The sequence below is a fragment of the Dendropsophus ebraccatus genome, chromosome 2 (assembly GCF_027789765.1).
Source record: "Dendropsophus ebraccatus isolate aDenEbr1 chromosome 2, aDenEbr1.pat, whole genome shotgun sequence".
In the NCBI taxonomy this organism is placed as follows: Eukaryota; Metazoa; Chordata; class Amphibia; order Anura; family Hylidae; genus Dendropsophus; species Dendropsophus ebraccatus.
In genome coordinates this window covers 139,810,537-139,826,065 of record NC_091455.1, presented here as the reverse complement: position 1 = coordinate 139,826,065, position 15,529 = coordinate 139,810,537, and positions in this window count along the sequence as shown.

Below are 15,529 nucleotides of genomic sequence, written 5' to 3'. Positions count from 1 at the left end.
ATATGCTTACTAAAGTTTATATAAAAACGTACACACATTGATACCAAATTATACCAGTATGAGGTCTCTTAATTTATTGATGCTTAAAAAGGGGGCTCTATTTTTGTGCCATTTTCCTACTTCCCTTTAGTCTGAGCCCAGCATGTAATGTGTGCACACAAATTCCAGAACTTTACTGAAGCATAACCAATTCTTCATGAAGTGCTGGCCTATTCCTATGTGATTTTCAATTTATCCTCTATGACCATTTTAATCCTTAATGCTGCAGAGTTGCTCATATTGGTGAAGTTCTAGCCTCAAAGTCTACAAAAGTATTAGGAATAGAGATCTTCTCCCCTGTTGTCACTTCAAGTCATGCTGAGAAGTCAGTCATTTCCTTTCTGAACCATTAATAGAAATAAAAAGCAGTGGTTCTTGAAGACACAGTAATTTCTTAAAATGAGCAGTATATCAACAGTATATTTACAATTATACAGATATACACAGTTTAATTTCCCATCCATAATTGTTATAGATGTTAAAATGCCAGGGGCTTCTTTTCATCCTTTTATACCCTTATATTTTCATATATCGTCCATATTTTGCACACACTTAACCCCTTAAGGGCCAAGCCAATTTCTATTTTTGCACTTTCTTTTTTTTCCTCATTGTGTTTAAAAGGCCATAGCGCTCGCATTTTTTCACCTAGAGACCCACATGAGCCCTTACTTTTTGCGCCAATAATTGTACTTTGCAATGACAGACCTAATTTTTGCATAAATTATGCTGCGAACCACAAAAAATAAATGTGAAATTGAAAGAAAAAAAAAAGCTATTTTTTTATTTGGGGAGGTTTGAGGTTTTGTGTTTACACCGTTCACACTAGGGTAAAACTGACTTGTTATGCATTTTCCTCAAGTTAGTACGATTACAAGGATATGTAACTTGTGTAACTTATTTTATTTGATGGCTTTTAAAAAAATTAAACCTTTTTAAAAAATAAATGTTCTTTAAAATTGCTCTATGACCGGTTGGAGAATATGAACATAAAACTGCCGCATTTGCGGAGGGCTTACTTCTCTTTATAACTTATCCCGCTCATTCCATGGCAGAACTGGTGGACATTTTCCCTTCATTTGGCGGTGTCCGACTTCAAAGTAAATTTCTCCAAGTTTGAGGCCATGAACATCACTGCACCCGCTACCGTTGTCACAAAATTGAAAGCCACCCTCCCATTCGCTTGGACATCCAACACCTTGAAATATCTGGGTGTCCATGTGACCCCCAACCCAGCAAAACTCTTTGTAGCAAACTATACCCCCTTGTAGTCTAAGATAAAAAACACTCTTTCCAAACTGCGGGTTCCTTACATGTCTTGGATGGCCCGAAAAAACTATATTAAAACCTATATTGTTCCCCAATTTCTCTATCTTTTCCAGGATCTCCCAATTCATATACTAATCAACTTTTTTAAATCTGCACAAAGTTTGTTGTCGCAATTTATATGGGCGGGAAAGGCGCCAAGGGTAGCAGACCATCATCTGCGCTTAAAACGCACCAAAGGGGGGTTCGGCCTTCCAGACCTTCAAACTTATCATAAGGCCTCTTTAGTAAGCAGATGGTGTAGTCTTGTAACCCTATTTTATAGAGATAAAAACCCCTGGGCACTTATGGAACCTGGAGTTTTATCGCCCAAAAATACATCTGTTTATGGAAACCTGGCCTACTCCCTCACAATCCCAATACCCGCTTTTACAAACCAATTTGCTAGAACTTATTTACCACTACACTCGTCTACTTGGCTAGATAAGTTGATTGGGGGTGATTCGTTGCTGAAAAAATTGCTATCAAAAATTTATTTCGCCTTACTAAATCCTTCCTCTTCTTATAAACTATCATTTCTCCTAGCATTGGAACATGAATTGAATACCATATTTTCCACCCAAAAACAGGACTCCTTAGCTTCACATTCCCACTGCTTCTCCTGTTGTGTTCACACCCAGGAAAACTCGTATAAACTATATACCAGATGGTATAAAACACCTTCCTTCTTGTTTAAGGCTTGCCTAATGGACAATAAACTCTGCTGGAGATATAAGCGAGCAGAGGGTACTTATACACATTTGTGGTGGGACTGCCCCATTATTAGGTCACATTGGGAGACTATTAAGTTAACTATGGGTAAATTAAAAGGTGCACCCATAGATTTTGATGCTAAGTTGGTCTTGCTGTGGCAAGACGTCATCGTTCCCCAGAGGGTGAGAGCCTCGCAGGACAGAGACTTGCCCAGCACGGAAGCGTGGTGCGAAGATCATCTGGCGTCTGTCCAACACACTGTGGTGAAGTTTTTTCCTTTGTTTTTTCCCTCCTCAACTTTTATTCCCCAAGTTTCATAGTATATTTAGTTTTCCATTGACAGTATTCGCTGAAACGCGTTAGTGGTTTTTTCCCCACATCGGCCTCCGTATCCACCAAAGTGACGTCACTCTACTGTGGATTCCTCCCGATCTACTCCACTACGTCGGGTGTAAGGTAGCAGCAGAGCCACCGGCCGGGGCTCGCTCCCGACCCCGATAAAAAGGACATCTATATTCTCCTCCAATCTTCCAGAACTACACTCCGTACACAGTCAAATTGCAAAGTATGCATTTGTGAAAGAGACATCATAGCGGCGCAAAACAGGTTGGAACACCGGTATTATTCAACCAGCTGAATATCAGTTCATATAGTGCTGTGTAAGAGCTCATCATATATACTTGGGGCAATTACCTGTCTTTTAGTATAGCCACTTTGATACACCTGAATTAACTTTCTCTATGCCATACCATTATTAGATACTTTATTCCCTCGGTTACTATAGCTCTATAGATCATATTTGTATTTTGTTTTGTAACCTTTCATTTTAAAATTAATGATACATTTTTTCTAACTTGAAATTGGAAAAAAAATACTATTCTGCTTTTAAGGGTGATTATTATTATTATTATTATTATTATTACCAGGACCTTTTTACTATTTAGTGCCTCTAGGAGACTTGAACAAGCAATCATTTATTCAATTATACAGTACACTGCAACAGTACACTGGAATACTGGGAAAAAGGTTGGCTCTCAAGGTGTTTCCATATAAGCAATTAATTATTGTATGCTATAGGTCTGGAGACCTCTTAAAGTATAAACATATGTGTTATAAGTTGTTTGTGACTTAGAAAATAAGCATGAGTGCACAGCTAATACTGGTCATATGACAGGTATACATAAAACATCTGTAGGGCCCTTGCAGTGCATAAACATTAACTGACAAACTTTTTTTATTTTCCATCTTACCCTATGCGTGTTTAATCTAAATAAATCTATAAGACATACTTTCTGATATCTCTTTATGTGTTTTCAAATCTTCAAAATCTTGTTGTTTCACGTACCTTAAAGTGACCCTGCCATCTCCTTTCTGTATAAGGATTTCTCTACACAGTTGTAAAGCCTAAATTCTGCAGTTTTTATACCTTACTTTATAATGGATTTCTTGTTGCTACCAATAAAGATCTGATTGTTTTGCCTTTATAAAATAGGCCACAACTGCATATTAATGTATACACCACATAAGTTGTCCCACTTGTTATGAAACTATTTACAATAATTTCCTGTCCTCGTAACCGAACCCATCTCACATTATTTAAGCTGTTAATATCCTTTTTTACTACATATAGGGCCAGTGCATCGTCAGATCAAAGTGCATGTGCAAAATACTGTATATGGATAAGAAAGAAACCATACAACCATATAACTTAACGCTCTAATAAAGATGTCAATGTCTTGTATTTTGCACAATACCCAGGAGGCCTGATCATAGAAAAGGATAAATATAATTGCAATTAGTAAACATTCAGTGTAAAGTCCTTGAGAATAACGTGAATAGGATCAGGCCTCAAATAACCAGGTAAGGGCAACACACACAAGTCCTAGCGACACTATGACATACCAGAGGAACGGTGGCTCACAGAAATCACATCGGAGCTGGTTTTAGACTAAGTGTGGCCCAGGGCAAAATCTAAAAGTGGGGCCCCAAGTGCTCAACTATTGTACTACAACATAGTCATAGTTAAAGGGGTTGTTAAGAAGAAAAAATTGATAGCCAGTCCACAGGATAGGCTATCAATTATTGATTGGTGGGGTGCAGACCCCATGGTGTATGTGTGATAATATATGCTGTATACATGGTGTATACTGTACAGTGTACACCATATATACTGCATACATTCTCCAACATACACCATGTGTATAACATACAGCATACATAAATCACACATACACCATGTATACAGCATACATTATACATTATCTCACATACACCATGCATACAGCATACATTATCACACATAAGACATGTTCACATTGCACACACATTACACTTAAATGTTATGCAGGCATCAGGGTAACAGGTGAGAAATCATCCGATGTTTGTAGCAGAAAGGAGCAACATGTAGCCAGTGTCGGACTGGGCCACCGGAGGATCAGAGGATGCTCCGGTAGGCCCCGATCCCTGCGCTGATGCGGCGCGCTGTCGGGTGGCAGGGGCCCCCAACAGTTATAAAGTGTTGCCGCTGCCCACCATGCTGCACTCTTGTGACCGCAAGCAGTGTCTTGCTTGCGGTTACAAGAGGCAATCCGGCCCCCAGCTGATGCCATCTATAAAGGGGATAACAGGGGGCCATCTATAAGGGGGATTACATGGGGGCATCTATAGGAGGGATTACAAGGGGCCATCTATAAGGGGGATTACTTGGGGGCAGATTATAAGGGGGCTCACAGGGGGCCACCTATAAGGGGGATTACATGGGGGCATCTATAAGGGGGATAACAGGGGGCATCTATAAGGGGGATAACAAGGGGCATCTATAAGGGGGCTATCTATAAGAGGACTACACAGGGGGTATCTATAAGAGGGCTAACAGGGGACATCTATAAAGGGGCTCACGGGGGCCATCTATAAGGGGGATTACATGGGGGGCATCTATAAGGGGGCTAACAGGGGGCCATCTATATGGGGGCTAACAGGGGGCCATCTATATGGGGGCTAACAGGGGGCATCTATAAGGGGGATAACAAGGGGGCATCTATAAGGGGGATAACAGGGGGCCATCTATAAGGGGGCTAACAGGCGGAATCTATAAGGGGGCTAACAGGGGGCCATCTATAAGGGGGGCTAACAGGCGGCCATCTATAAGGGGCTAACAGGGGGCCATCTATAAGGGGGATAAAAGGGGGCCATCTATAAGGGGGCTAACAGGGGGCTATCTATAAGGGGACTACACAGGGGGTATCTATGAGGGACCTAACAGGGGACATCTATACATAGGGACTACAAAGGGGGGTATCTATAAGGGGCCTAACAGGGGGGCTACACAGGGGGATATCTATAAGGGGGCTAACAGGGGACATCTATTAGTGGGGACTACACGGGGAGCATCTAAAAGGGGGCTCACAGGGGGGCCATCTATAAGGGGGCTAACGGGGGGGCATCTGTAAAGGGCACAATGGGGCATCTATAAGGGGGATAACTTGGGGCACCTATGAGGGGGATATAAGGGGGGGCCATCTATAAGGGGGCTAACAGGGGGGTATCTATAAGGGGGCTAACAGGGGGCATCTATAAGGGGGATAACGGGGGCATCTATAAGGGGGCTAACAGGGGGGCATCTATAAGGGGGATAACACAGGGGTGCAATCTATAAGGGGGATAACAGGGGGCCATCTATAAGGAGGCTACACACATAGAGTCAGCCTACCCACTAAATGAGGGTGTTAAGGGGCCAATACAGATGTGCAGTTTATAGAGAGATGAGGATGGTGCCAGAGTGAGAAGCCTAATATGTCAGTCTGGCAGATTCTGTGGATTCATGGCTTGGAGAAGTTCTCATGATGGCCCAGGGCAGATGGAGAGGAAGATAAAAAGGGAAGAACTCTGATCACAGAAGACGTCCCCTGTGAGTCACCAGATATAACTGCACTGTAATGTATATGGTGTACAGAGCCTGTGTACAGCTGGGTCAGCCTCTATATGACTGGATGAGGTAGGGCTGGGCGATAATGGCCTAAATCTATATCGCGGTTTATCGTACATATAACTGCGGTAACGATAATTGAGCGATAATTATGACACACCCCTTTTTACAAGCCACACCCACTTGGTTGTGCCAAACGCAATATTTAGTTTCAATAATGTAAAAAAAATTATAAAAATTAACTGAGCAGCAACCAAAGCTATATACACACTACAGAACATGTATAGACAGGTATACAGCCACTACAGGACGTGTATATACAGGTATACAGCCACTACAAGACATGTGCACAAAGGTATACAGCCACTACAGAATGTGTACACACAGGTATATAGCTATGTACACAATACAGGACGTGTATACACAGGTATACAACTATGTACGATCCAGATTTCATGCAAAGCTGGACCCAAATGCACCTTGATCACTCTATGAATATCTTAAAATTAGTCATGACAAGGAACGAACAGGAATATGCTTCGGTCACTCAAGATCTGCAGTTAGCAAAGAATGAGCTGAAGTTGAGATTAACAGAAGAACAATTTAAAGACTTTATTAATAGAATGGAAAAGAAGCTCAATCTGCTACAAGTCTCTATCAAAGAACAAAAAAGAGACAAATTCCTTAGAGACAAGATAGATTATGATACAAATAAAGTGTTTGAGAAGAAAAAGACCCACAAAGACCCCGGAATCGATCAAAAAGTGACTTCTGGACCTCTGATTCCGATTCCAGCGTGTCCGATTCAGGCCCTATACGAGATAATCAAGCGACTACATCTAATCCCTTGGAGGGTTCATCGAGGCCCCCTTTAGGCGGAGGACCAGAAGGGGAGGGCGGAGAAAATTACAAACCTTCCAAAGAGGGAAGAGGAAGACAGTCTCATGGAGACACTAATAGATTCTGGCAGAGACACTGTGAACATTGTCAATCTTACTGATGTGGAGCTGGATGAGGCCACGATCTCCGTGTTGTCGAGGGGCTTAAACTATTGTGTCCCTGAGCCCTTCGACATCACGGATTTTGAAAAAGATCTCCAAGTGGCCATACGTAAATTAAATTTAAAAAAGTTTTTTTGAAATAAAAATAATGCTGTTGCAGCAAAGCTCGAGGGAGAGGCACATTGTAAATATTGGTCCTTTGGGTTTTATTCCACCAGACCTAAATACTCCCGCTGAGATTGATAGTGTTGCTACACTTATGGAATTAGCAGGCCAACATAATTTTTCTAAAGGAGTTAGATCTACCTTTAATCCACCTATGATAGCTGGTAGTAATTTAGACCTATTCCAAAAAGGAGTACGTAAAGAAGTCAGCGCACTTATCTATCCCGAGGCATCACATAATTTGAGTAAAATCGAATATAATGCTTTACAAAAATTAAAAAAGAGGGAGGATGTTATCATTAAGGGCGCGGATAAGGGAGGGGGGATTGTACTGATGAAAAAAGAGTACTATATTGCGGAAGCTAAATGATGTAAATAATTATCTTAAGCTATCTTCTTACCCCTCCAAAAAGATCTGGTCCAAGTTACAATCCTTCCTCAGGAAACAAGTGGAAATAGGTGTGTTATCAGAAAAAACAGCCCATAAATTATTGCCCATAAATTGTAGAGATCCCTGTTGGTACTTTTTACCTAAAACGCATAAAAATGCACGCAATCCCCCAGGACGCCCTATTGTTTCTGGGGTAGGCTCTATTTTGGAGCCCCTTTCTCAATACATTGACTGGCTCCTGAGTCCCCTAGTTGAGCAGGTCACTTCGTTAGTAAAAGACACTAATCAGTTTCTCAATGTCCTGGGGGATTGCGTGCTAGATACAGATTTTCTTTTAGCACCAATAGACGTTGAGTCTTTGTACACTCGAATCCCACAAAGGTTGGCGATAGACAATATCCGGATTCTCCTGGAGAGGATGAATAAGAGTAGTGAGTACGTCACATTTACTTGTGAGGCATTGGAACTGATTTTGTTTAACAACACTTTTAAATTTGATGACACATGGTACTTGCAAGTGTCCGGAGTTGCTATGGGCACTCCGGTAGCTTGCAGTATTGCTAACCTTTTTCTAGCCTCGTTCGAGATGGAGTATATTTTCAGCAATAAAAATCTGTTTCTCAGATACATTGGTCAGTATATTCGTTATGTGGCCGATATACTGATCATCTGGAAGGGGGAGGTTGAGACCTTTAATGAGTTTGTATTCATGTTGAATAATTCTAATTCCATGAACATGTTTTTCACTAGTAAAATCAGCAATGATAACTTGGAATTTTTGGATGTAATGTTACATAAAAAGGGCCTAGATTTGGAGACTACTGGCTACAGAAAGCCTACTTCTTCTAATACTCTTTTAAGATATGATAGATACCATACAGAGGCAACTAAGAGAGCTGTACCTTATGGCCAATTTTTTCGACTCCGTCGGATTAACGGCACGATGGAGTCTTTTCATTGTCAGGCAGATGACCTCACCCTACGCCTATTACAGAGGGGTTACCCCAGGAAGCTTCTGGATGAAGCACGAAATAGAGCAGCCAGTAAAGACAGATTATCCCTCCTCAACCCCACTAAAGATAGACAACGTAAACATAGAGACAAAAATAAACGTTTTGCTTTTTCCTTCAAATTGTCAGCTGTAGCTCCTGCCAGTGGCGTAGCTACAATGAAGGCAGGGAAGGCGACTGCTATGGGGCCCCTGCAGGAAGGGGGCCCGAGGAAGCCTGCCCTGCCTTCATGGTAAGTACCCTGCTCCCCCAGGGGTCCAGAGAGGAAGAGGGACCCCAACTGCACTGTTCAGCCCCCTCACTGTAGTGCCGGGTGAGCGGGCTGAACAGAGGAGCAGGACCTGCCAGACGGCACAGGAGAGGAATGAAGGACCTTTGGGTCACATGACCCAAAGGTCCTCAATACTTTTATGTGAAGATCAGCCCGGACTACAGGAGGAGGGGGAAGCCTGGGAGCTGTAAGTGCTGTGTATGTGTGTCAGTGTGTGTACATATGTATCTATGTATATATTTATATGTCAATATGTGTATGTATCTGTGACTATATATATATATATATATATATATATATATATATATATATATATGTGTGTGTGTGTGTGTGTGTGTGTGTACGTCAGCAATGTCTGCATACCTCCCAACTGTCCCGGATCTGGAGGGACAGTCCCGATTTTGGGGTCATGTCCCTCCGTCCCGGTACAGCCCCCATGTGTCCCGCCGCCCCCCGCACCTCACTTACACTGGCAGAGCAGGAGACATCGGCTTCCTGCTCTGCAAAGACTCTTGTGGCCGAAGGCGTCATTCTGCCTCCGGCCACAAGAGGCCGCTCTCTCCCCCATAGCTCCTGCCAGGGCCGGATTATCACAGCTCTGTGGTGCGCCCCCTATACAGTATCAATACCTGGCAGTGAGAGCTGGTGCCGGAGGAGGAGGCTGCCGGGGTCCAGGAAGGGGGCAGAACACATGACCTGCATCACCAGGGAGAGAAGAGCAGTGGTGAGTGCTCCGGGGAGGGGGTGTCTGGGGGTTCTGTCAGGTGTCCCTCAGCTGTACATGGTGCTTATCCCCCCTCCTTCCCTTGCACTTGTTCCTGGGCTTGTTCCCCTGAACCTGCTGCTCTCTCTCTCCCTCTCTCTCTCTATCCCATCTATCTATCTCCTATCTATCTATCTATCTATCTATCTATCTATCTATCTATCTATCTCCTATCTATCTATCTATCTATCTATCCATCTCCTATCTATCGATCTATCTATCTATCCATCTCCTATCTATCTATCTATCTATCTCTCTATCTCCTATCTATCTATTTATCTATCTATCATCTATCTCCTATCTATCTATCTATCTATCTATCATCTATCTATCTATCTCCTATCTATCTATCTATCTATCTATCTCCTATCTATCTATCTCCTATCTATCTATCTATCTATCTATCTCCTATCTATCTATCTATCTATCTCCTATCTATCTCTATCTATCTCCTATCTATCTATCTCCTATCTATCTATCTATCTATCTATCTATCTATCTATCTATCTATCTATCTATTTATTTATCTACAAACAAGAAAAAGCAAGCAGCACTGCTGTGAAAAAAAGTTAGGTGCCAGCGGTCCTGGATCCTGACCCGGGATCGTATTCAAATAGCAGCAAGATAGTCCACGGCACTCACAAGGTTAAGTTGAAAAAAAGTTCAGTGATTTATTTGTGCATCGTAACACAGCACTCCAAACAACACGACGTTTCGGTAACCTCACGTTACCATCCTCAAGTGTACAAAGTGAAATACATGCTCAGTTTAAATACATACATCTACAAAGGTGGTTGGTTTGCATAATTAATGATATAAATCACACATGTGTAAAGTCCAATCAAGATCATGGAACAAGAGAGGACACTGCCCTGTCCTGGGCGTGTGTGTCCAGATACGTGAAAGTTCATCATGTGATACGTCACGTGACCACCCACAGTGTCAAAATAATGATCTAGTGTCCGTGATTAAAAAAGTGAAAAAATCCACTTGAACAGGATTACGTGCATATAGAGTTATGTATCCACATAGAATATACCAAAATATATAAGTAATACAAATTGCTCCTTGCTGGAACCGGCTACGGATTCACCACCTCTCTCAGGACATGTCTTCAGTTGGCGCATGCGTAGTTAGAGAAATCACAGCCCGCGTCCTGTGTTGTCAAGGTGACATGAGCTTCAGCGCAACATGGGAGGAACACTGTTTGGTAGTACGAACCGCAGCTTAGCAGGATTGCAGGTAATTAGAGCTAGACCCCGGGATTTCACATATTCGCCAGGAACTTTGTTATTCTCCCGTGTCATCTGGAATCAGACGCCTACCTGTGATCGGCGAACATTCACAGTGATGTAAACATCCACCTGTATCCGGAGGGCAGTCACCATCCAACAGACTAGGTCAGTGCTCCCAGACCTCTCCAGGTCCATTATCGAAAGCGCATCACTACCGCAGCATGTGAACCAGTCCCAATCCAACAGTTCTGCTCCACAGGAATCCGCAGGAAGAAAAAGAGAGAATAGAAGTAGAAGAGCAGGGCCAACTTTTCGAGTATGTGGTGAAGTCCGTCCGGTGGCAAGGAAGTCAATCTAAGAAAGATAAAGCGGGTAAGTATAAATATAAATTATATACAAGTTGTAATAGTATTTCACTAAAGCTTACTACTGATGTGGCGTATCAGAAATGGTTGGTGTCAGAGATGCTCACCTAAGCATGTCACTGCTAATCTTAAACTCAATATTCAATCCCCTAGGGGCTAGTGCATCCAACTTGTGGATCCATTCCAGCTCTCTTTTTTTAAGTAGCATCTGTCTGTTCCCACCATATTTTAAAGGAGGTATGTGGTCAATGATCATTACTCTAAGGTCATTTTCAGTGTGATTTCTTTCTACACAATGTTTGGAGACAGGAAGGTCTAGACGTTGTTTCCTAACCGAGTACCGATGTTGGCCAAAACGGGTCCTAAGGTCGTGTGTTGTTTCACCTACGTATACCAAGTTGCATGGACACCACAATGCATATATAATCCATTTTGTGGTGCATGTAAGGAAAAATTTGATTTTGTATGTTATAGAAGTGTTGGGATGTTTAAAGTATGTACCTTTAGTCAATTGTCTACATGTCACGCAACCAGTACATGGGAAACAGCCTATTCTTGGTGTTCCTAAGAATGTTTGTCCCCCTGTTTTTTTTAAACTGATGTCTGATTTAACAAGTCTATCCTTTAGGTTTTGACATCTCCTATAGGATAGAAGGGGAGGTCCGTTGAGATCACTAATATTGGGATAGGAGTCACTCAGAATTCTCCAGTGTTTTCTCACTATTCTTCCAATTTGGGGAGAACAATCCGTGTAAGTAGATACAAATGGTATACGTTTTTGTGTATCCTTGGTATTTGTTTTCTGTAATAGTTGTTCCCGGGGGAATGTCACTGTTTTTTGTCTGCATGTCTGTAATAATTGTTTAGGATACCCTCGTTCGTGGAATTCACCAGTCATGCGAGTCAAAGCTCTGTCCAAATTCTGTGGGTCATCAATGATACGCCTCGCCCTCAGCATTTGGCTGTATGGCAAGGAGCGTATCATTTTTTTGGGATGGCAACTTGTAAAATGTAAAGTAGTATTAGTGTCTGTAGGTTTTCTATAAATGTCCGTAGACAACCTACCTTCCATCACTGTTATTAATACATCCAAGTATTGTATTTTTTCATTGGACAAGTTAGCAGTAAATTTAATAGTATTATCAAGTGTGTTAAGAAACTCTACAAATTGTAATAGCATGCCCTCATCTCCAGTCCATATGAGGAACACGTCGTCGATGTAGCGCCACCAGGTCAGAACATGCTGAAACTGGGGCGCCACAAAGACGTACTGCTCCTCCATGTGTGCCATCACGATATTCGCATAAGTGGGCGCGACATTCGCGCCCATGGCCACGCCCCTCTGTTGCAAATAGATGACATCATTAAAAGTGAAGTAATTGTTAGATAACACAAGAGTTAGTAGTCGCATGATAAAGTCACACTCAGTATTTGTCAAGTCAAGTTTATGAAGTGATTCCGCAACTGCCGAAAGTCCCATATTCTGCTCTATGGAGGTATACAGGCTTACAATATCTAGTGTAACCAGAAGTGCCCCCTTTGGTATATTAAGACCTTTGATTTTATTAAGGAAATCAGTCGTGTCCTGTAAAAATGACTTAGTGTTAATGGCCAAAGGCCTCAGTACCCTGTCTAAAAAGATAGAGATGGTATTCGTGATAGATTCTCGCCCAGACACAATAGGTCTCCCGGGTGGGTTTAGAGCATTTTTATGTATCTTGGGTAAGAAATACAAAAGTGGCATCTTAGGATAAGTCACTGTAAGAAATTCAGCTACCTTATCATCAATGATGTTGTGATTGAGTCCTTCCTGAATGATGTTGTCTATCTTCTTTTTGATAGTAAATTTGGGGTCATTAGGCAGTATGCGGTACACTTCATTATCATTCAATTGTCTGAATGCTTCAGCTATGTAGGTTTTTCGATCCATGACCACGATCGCTCCTCCCTTATCGGCAGGTTTCACAACAAGATCGTGGTCATGGGTCAAGGTCTGAAGGCATGAGATCTCATCTGCAGTTAGATTAGGATTAAATACATGTTCAAAAAACAAACTATCACGCAGTTGTCTGATGTCACGTTTAACAAGGTTTTGGAAAGTTTCCACAGCTGCTGGTAAAATAGGAGGTGAAAAATCACTATCCAATTTCAAACCTAATGAGCTCAAATTGAACGTTTTAGAGACAGTTTTATCAGTTACAAGCATAGGTTTGGGCACATTATCAAACCAAACTGTAAGGTTAATTCTACGAATAAGTCGAGAAATGTCCAAGTCCAATTCAAACCAATCGGGTTTAGAACTCGGACAAAAATTCAAACCCTTGGACAGAATTTTTAAATGTCTATCGGATAAAGTAAATGAAGAGATATTTACCACGGTAGTTTTTTCCTGGTGTTCATCCTCGGAGTGTTGTTCTTGCTGTTCTTGCTACCAGACGGGACGGGTCTATTTGTGGAATGAGACTTCAGAACGTAACATGATCCCTAAAAAGATAAAGAAAAGAGATACTTCGTATAACAACGCCCCCAAGAAAGACACAGAGGAAGTTTTTTTAGAACAACCCCCACGGGACCCTCCAAAACCCGACGGGGAGGCCGGAGGAGAAAAAGAGCCACCAAAAGAGAAAAGGAACAGAGTGAACAGCAAGAACAACACTCCGAGGATGAACACCAGGAAAAAACTACCGTGGTAAATATCTCTTCATTTACTTTATCCGATAGACATTTAAAAATTCTGTCCAAGGGTTTGAATTTTTGTCCGAGTTCTAAACCCGATTGGTTTGAATTGGACTTGGACATTTCTCGACTTATTCGTAGAATTAACCTTACAGTTTGGTTTGATAATGTGCCCAAACCTATGCTTGTAACTGATAAAACTGTCTCTAAAACGTTCAATTTGAGCTCATTAGGTTTGAAATTGGATAGTGATTTTTCACCTCCTATTTTACCAGCAGCTGTGGAAACTTTCCAAAACCTTGTTAAACGTGACATCAGACAACTGCGTGATAGTTTGTTTTTTGAACATGTATTTAATCCTAATCTAACTGCAGATGAGATCTCATGCCTTCAGACCTTGACCCATGACCACGATCTTGTTGTGAAACCTGCCGATAAGGGAGGAGCGATCGTGGTCATGGATCGAAAAACCTACATAGCTGAAGCATTCAGACAATTGAATGATAATGAAGTGTACCGCATACTGCCTAATGACCCCAAATTTACTATCAAAAAGAAGATAGACAACATCATTCAGGAAGGACTCAATCACAACATCATTGATGATAAGGTAGCTGAATTTCTTACAGTGACTTATCCTAAGATGCCACTTTTGTATTTCTTACCCAAGATACATAAAAATGCTCTAAACCCACCCGGGAGACCTATTGTGTCTGGGCGAGAATCTATCACGAATACCATCTCTATCTTTTTAGACAGGGTACTGAGGCCTTTGGCCATTAACACTAAGTCATTTTTACAGGACACGACTGATTTCCTTAATAAAATCAAAGGTCTTAATATACCAAAGGGGGCACTTCTGGTTACACTAGATATTGTAAGCCTGTATACCTCCATAGAGCAGAATATGGGACTTTCGGCAGTTGCGGAATCACTTCATAAACTTGACTTGACAAATACTGAGTGTGACTTTATCATGCGACTACTAACTCTTGTGTTATCTAACAATTACTTCACTTTTAATGATGTCATCTATTTGCAACAGAGGGGCGTGGCCATGGGCGCGAATGTCGCGCCCACTTATGCGAATATCGTGATGGCACACATGGAGGAGCAGTACGTCTTTGTGGCGCCCCAGTTTCAGCATGTTCTGACCTGGTGGCGCTACATCGACGACGTGTTCCTCATATGGACTGGAGATGAGGGCATGCTATTACAATTTGTAGAGTTTCTTAACACACTTGATAATACTATTAAATTTACTGCTAACTTGTCCAATGAAAAAATACAATACTTGGATGTATTAATAACAGTGATGGAAGGTAGGTTGTCTACGGACATTTATAGAAAACCTACAGACACTAATACTACTTTACATTTTACAAGTTGCCATCCCAAAAAAATGATACGCTCCTTGCCATACAGCCAAATGCTGAGGGCGAGGCGTATCATTGATGACCCACAGAATTTGGACAGAGCTTTGACTCGCATGACTGGTGAATTCCACGAACGAGGGTATCCTAAACAATTATTACAGACATGCAGACAAAAAACAGTGACATTCCCCCGGGAACAACTATTACAGAAAACAAATACCAAGGATACACAAAAACGTATACCATTTGTATCTACTTACACGGATTGTTCTCCCCAAATTGGAAGAATAGTGAGA